Here is a 6,798-nt window from a genome sequence, read left to right on the forward strand (position 1 = left end):
ATCCATTTTGCAACTCAACGTGATATTTAGATGTTAAACTTCTTTTTTAACTTGGTAAGTTTTCTTAGATATTAAAGTTTTACATAACAATACAGGCGAGGAGCAATAGAAATGCAGAAAATCGAGCTAAGTTAAAGATGTATCATCATATTGGTAGCAAGCCTATTAGAGAGATTATTTATCAGCAGGTATTATCGAAAAATTACTTTCCTAAAGAAAATATTTAAGAAGTGCTCTTTGACATGTTTCTCTTTGATGTAAAGGGAGGAAAAGATGGCAATCCGCCAAATTTGGCAAATATTTTCTTTGAGACTCGTAAGAAAGATAACATGCTTGTTGAACCAGAAGCAATTGAAAAACATGTGCGTTTGGTAAATTCAATATGTAAATTACTTCAAATTATTAAGGGATCTGTTGAAATGTACTTGTATATATTTTGCAGGCTCAAATCAAAGAAATACTAAAAGCTGAGCCATATCTACCTAGCATAGAGATTGTAGAAAAGTGTTGTGGAACTCAAACTTGTCTACCTTAGAAGATGAGATGAAAGAAATAAGAAAAATGAAAGAATTCATTACTGCTCAACAATCGCATAACCCTCATATGACATCACCCATATCAATTGAATGACCAATGACTTCTTTTGCTTATCAAGTAAGTAACAATATACCAAACTCTATTTGCAGATAGTTGTTTAAGTAGTTAGTGTATGGCTGAACTCTTACGAAACTAATGAAGAGAGAAATGAACAAATAACATATCCATTATCCTTTTTGAAACTGGAAGACGATAGATTGATAATTGACATGTTTTCCATCAGCTTTTCTATTATTATTGATCTGCCTCATGGATTGATAATTTGTGTAGCTTAGATTAGATTATTGTCATGCTTACAAGAATAAGATTATTGATCATGTTTAAAGGAATTCTTCACTTGTGAGGTACTTCGCTTGGTGATTCTCTTCTCTTAGATGGTGGTTGTTTGACATATTTGTGTTATGATTCATGATACATATCAGGAATTTTCTTGTTTGTTGGATTGATAATGGAAAACTGTATTGCTTTTTGAGCATTTGTGATGAACAGAGTACTAAAACATCTCCCTGTGTAGTGGAAAATTTGATGTTTCAGTAGAATGATGACCAGTTTCGTTTAGGAGATTCTAGTAAAGATGGTCATTTGGTTGATAAAACAGGGAAAGATGAACTTGTACATCCACTACAAGTAGTTGTGAGATAAAATCATTAGCAAGTTTAAAGTGCTCAATTTACAAAACTAACTATGCATAGTTATACATCCATGATTTGAGTTGCAAAGCCAATATAGGTTCAGTTCCGACAGCAGTCGGTTTCGCACTTATAGCTCTGCAGATAGGATTTGGATTTGAGGGAAAAGAAGTGTATTATACATTGATTTTTACTCTTGACAGATATCTTCCAATCCACAACTCTTTTCTTCATAAAAGCTATTAGGAAATTAAGTGAAAATGGTATATAGAAACTACCGTTTAAGATATATTATCTCTGTGATTCCAGTTATCCACTGTCGTTCATAGGAGAGGTAAGCCTGGATTGAGTGATCATACACTAATGCACTCATATCAGCAAGGCCATCTATGAAATTGTAAAGATCTGAGATGCTGTAAGTTATTTCTCTGATGGCTGGATTCAATCCTTGAGATTCCTCTCATCAAATCCCAAATTCTATCCGTTGCTTGACTTATTGACTCGTAATCCATGAAAGTGCGAGTTGCTTGGTTCTGAGATATCTACATGAGAACAATAGTGTGTCTGTTTTACATCTTACGAATGAATAAGGATTGAACATGTCTTTGCTATCAGAAAATACGTAAGGAACAAATAAGGGGAACGACGGGGTGGAGGCAGCATCTTCGCCGGCATTAGAGTTGTTTAAAAGATTATTGCCTTCTTTATCTGTGTTGTTTCCATTTTATACAATACAATAGCATACACACATCTTTTTCCTCTGTTTTTTTAGTTTTGTACAACTGTACGAAATTCTTTTATTTTTTGCAGAACTTTACATAGTGAAAGTAGCCTACAGTTTTCTGGAATTTTCATGCTACAGTTCTCTGGATTTAATCCATTTATTATGAATGCAATCTGTAGACATAGTGAATGTAGCCTACAGTGAATTTAGGCATGGGATTTAACTTCTTTTATTTTCTGCAGAACTTTACATAGTGTAATTTTCTGGAATTTCATGCAGTCTACAGTTCTTTGGGATTTAATCCATTTATTATGAATGCAATCTGTAGACATTTTAGACTTGGGATACACTATCAGAGTTTTCTTATTGAATTTTTCCTATGTTCTTGCAGCTTGTTAATATTTTTGGATAACCCTTGGTGAATTTCGGTGTACTTTTGTGAAGATTGAAGCTACAAGTCAAGATGCAAATTTAGAAGATGCACAAGACCATTATTATTTTTCTAGGAAAGTTATGCAAAACTTGAAATCATAGTCTAGCTCGGGATATTGTTAATTTACTAAGCTTTTTTTTGTTAAACAAATAGTGAAACACCATGGGATATTGTTTAACTATTTTTATATTTATATCAACCTTTTGTATGGAGATTTACCGTAGAAATATTTTATTTATTGATAAAATTTATATTATTTTTGTGAAATGAAGATCCAGAAGCACTGATGCTCAGTTAGAGACCAAAAATGTTGCTCGTCTCTAAAAGTGCATCTAAGACGAGATAGTTTCTTGTCTCTAAATGTTTCATCAAGGATTAGACAACTTCTTGTCCCTAAAGGTTCATCTAGGACGAGGTGTTGCTAGTTGCAAAAAAACAATCTAAGACGACATAGTTGCTCATCAAGAAAAAGTAATCTAGGACGAGGTAGTTGCTCATCCCTAAAGAGTAATCTAGGACTAGTTCGTTGCTAGTCCCTAAAGGGATTTAACGACCAGAAAATGACTAGTTTTCAAAGAAGAAAATCCTTTATTTGGGATGAGATATACAGTCTTCAAAAGTATTTTGGGACCAGCTTTGATTCCGTCTCTAAACTCATTTAGCAACCAGCTAAAGGGACTCGTCCCAATTGACCTTTAGCGAAGGAGCATTTTAGGACGGGTCACGACCAGCCTTTTCCCGTCTCAATAGACTATTTGGGACTAGATTTGAACTTTCAGGGACCATATTTCCCTTCCTTAGAGGCAGTTTTTCTTGTAGTGCTCCAACCGTTTCAAACACCCTCAACTCCCCTAAATCACGCCATAACTCCCCCTTAAAATCATCCCTTCCATTCCCCCATCATTCCCACAATTCATTTCCATTCCGAATACAACTCATTCCATATTCCACAAAAAGGGTCCAGTGTTGGGTTAGTAACGAAGAGGCGATTCTTTGATCTTGCAAAACTTAGTGTCGTCACGAAATCACCCTACTCCACGTTGCTTGTAAGGTAATAAACTTTCCCCTTACTTTGAATTTCGGTTCATAGATAGAATATAGAAAGTAGGGAGTCGGGTCTTGACCTTGGGTAACTATTAGATGAAATTGCATGATAAAATTGGAAGTTACAATACCCTTGGAACTATAGAAACTGATTGTGTTGCCTTGTTATATGTGATTATAAGTCTACATGTAAATTTCGACTTAGGTTCCAAAGTTTTTCTTAAATAATTGTTAAAATGATTAATCGGAATCCTGAGAATGACAAACTAGCATGATTCAATGTTGAAATGCATGATTAGACTAGGATATTGTTGAAAATGGTCTAAGATGTGGACTTGAAAATTAAGAATGGCTAAAACCTAGCACAAATCCCATCCACGATACCCTGCTACGGACCGTAGATCAATCTACGGACCGTATATTGGGTTCGTGGGTGGATGCTCTTGAAAATTTCACCAAGTGTGTAACCACGGATGTGGACTACGGTCCGTAGATCAATCTACGGACCGTTATGTACATCTGTGGTTTCCATCTGCGACCAATATTGTTGGTCCTCTAATCCACGGAAGGGTTCCACGGACCGTAGATCAGTCTAAGGACTGTAGGTCCCCTCCGTGGAAGACCACTGTAGCCTCTGTCTAAAATTTTCTTGCGACTTTGTTACTGTTCGTTTATAGTTCTAAAGTTTTTTTTTAGTTGTTTAGATTTAGTTTTGGCACTAATATCGCTTCCACAGGTACGATGGCACCCAATAAGCTAGTCACCTACTCAAAACAGGGCAAGTCAAAATTTGTTCCTCCTAGCTTCAGGTTAATCGATGAGGAAACAGACACGGAAAGAGATCCAGCATACGTTTCTCTCAACACAAGGACTTCTCCCATTGCACCCCGAGCCACTAGAGACACCCCCCGGAAGGTGATTCCCGACATAGTCACTGTCTCCCAGTCTGATGAGGAGCACACAGTGATCGGGTCACCAACTGGGGCTGCTTCCAGTTCAGCTACTGGGTCTGCGTCTGGCTTCGAGTCTACCCATGCTTCGGGCTCTGAGTCCAGCCATGCTTCAGGGTTCGAGTCTGCCCATGCTTCGGGGTTCAATGCCAAGTCATCCATAGGGTCTAACCAGCATGAACAAGCAGCCTCATTTGATGAGGCCACTAGCTCAGAGTCAGTACCCATACCAAGAAATGAGAACCCTACTCAAGTGGCCGGTGAGCCAAACAGATGGTGTGTTGAGGGCCAATGGCAAATCTATCAGGATGCCAAGATGATTAATGATAAAGAGAAGATGGCCCGAATTGTTACAGAGGAGCGCAGAGTCCTCACAGGGAGCTTGCACACTGTCCCCGACATTCACCGGCTTTCAACCTTTACAAGTGTGACTGGATGGCTCGAGACCCAAGGACTTATAGCGAGGAAATTGTGCGGGAGTTCTACGCCTCCTATACTGCCACTCTCCGTGGGTCGATCTCCAAGAAATCAAAGCCCTTAGCCCAAGATCCTCTCGCGTCCACTATGGTCCGAGGTTGTCCGGTAGACATATCACAGGCTACCATCAGCCGCTTTCTCTATGGGCCTACCACAGGTCACACTTGGTCACTAAGCACAGCGGAGTTTGATTACAGATGGGACATCGTGCGGAGCGGTGCTTTCCAGAGGAATGCTGAGTAGCGAGATGTTGTTATACTATGGTTGGCTAAGTACATTGCTGCTGATGGCGAGCGTGCGGAGTGGGTCACCACACCACGATTGTGTGTCCAAAAGGCCACATTAAATTTTGCGGCCAAGTTCTTCTGGTTGTTGGTGCGTAACAGGGTGTCGCCTACAAAAGCTAACAACCAACTCACTTGGGACAGAATGGTCATGGTTGCAGCATTAATAGCAGGAGTGGAGATTGACCTTGCTCGCATGCTGCTGGCAGAGATTCACGAGAGGGCATTCAAGACCTCCACTACTTACCCCTTTCCATGTTTGATTTTCCAATTGTGCAGGGACTCTGGAATGCCGATCTGGCATTATGATAGGTTGATCCACCCTACCGGGGATTTGGATATAGACCTCATCCGAGATGAGGCAAATGTAGCGGCACCTCGCAGAGATCCCCAGGTTGAGGTACCTCCCTTGGGCGCAGATCTTGCAGACACGGTGGGGCTGGCACAGGGCGGTGACCCCATTATACCAAATAACTATGATACTGTCCCGGCCTCCTCTTCCCAGGCCGCTAGCATGGCTCCTAGTTCATCCCGGTCCACACCACAGTTAGGAGCTATTGTTGTCCCGTTGGCTAGAGTACAGAAATTAGAGGCTCAGATGGCCACATTGCTGCATCATATCCAGCCTTGGATGCAAAAGTCTATAGTCGAGTCCGAGGCCAAAATGGAGCGAAGGATGGAGGGCATGATGGACTGGAAGGTCCAGACCGTTAATAAGCGTCTTGATGCTTTTGAATTGCGAGTCCTCGAGCGACCAACCCCGGCCATAGATCTATCATTTTTTCAGGCTGAATTAGCTAGTCCCCGGGGCGACGTTGATGCCATTCTTTCCACCCTTACAGTTGAGCCTCAGGCTGCACCTACTGCACTGGTTGATGATACGGTGTTGGATGCTTTATTCAGTGCGACCGCCGATGAGGAGTCTGTGCCTACACATACCAAAGGTAAGAGGCACCGTTCTAGTCGCACTGAGGAGGAAAAATCTCAAAAGAGACAGCGTAGGCAGGAGAAGGAGGCTAGGAAGGCTTCGATTTTAGATGAAGAGTTGCGCCAGCGGAGGGTGCGTGAGAGTATTGCAGGGGCATTGAGTTCTGCCCCAGTTGTAGAGGTCCCACCTATTTTGAGGGATGTTGTGAGCACCACTGCTGGTGCGGTGAGAGTGATAGAAAGCAATATTGAGGGTGCTATGATGGATGATGTGGGCACTACTGAGGGTGACCCAACTATTGTTCCAGCGGGCTCCGGGAAACCGGACCCACCCGCTTGTTGATGATTCGCCGGCGCTATGCGCCACAGGTTTGCTTCACCCAATCCACTTTCTTTTTCTGCTTTTGTATGCATTGGGGACAATCGCATCTATTTTTTTTGGGGGTGGGGTAAATGGATTGTGAGTGATAGGGTGAAGTCTGAATAACCCAACTCATGAATCCTCTCTTGGGGTTTTCTTGCCAGTGTTCTTTTTCCCCAAGAGACTGTTTAATTTATGTTGAACCGGCATGTGTTACGATCGTATGTGTAGAAGCATGAAAAAGGAAGAAGCTTGATGGATTAAAAAATGATACCCGTCAAATTTTGTGATGTGTGCTAGAATTTGTAGGCTACGATTAGTTGAATGTGTTGGCTCTGTGTATGACATGATAATGAATCAACTTGATGGCAT

This window comes from Solanum tuberosum, unplaced genomic scaffold (assembly GCF_000226075.1).
Source record: "Solanum tuberosum cultivar DM 1-3 516 R44 unplaced genomic scaffold, SolTub_3.0 scf00197, whole genome shotgun sequence".
In the NCBI taxonomy this organism is placed as follows: Eukaryota; Viridiplantae; Streptophyta; class Magnoliopsida; order Solanales; family Solanaceae; genus Solanum; species Solanum tuberosum.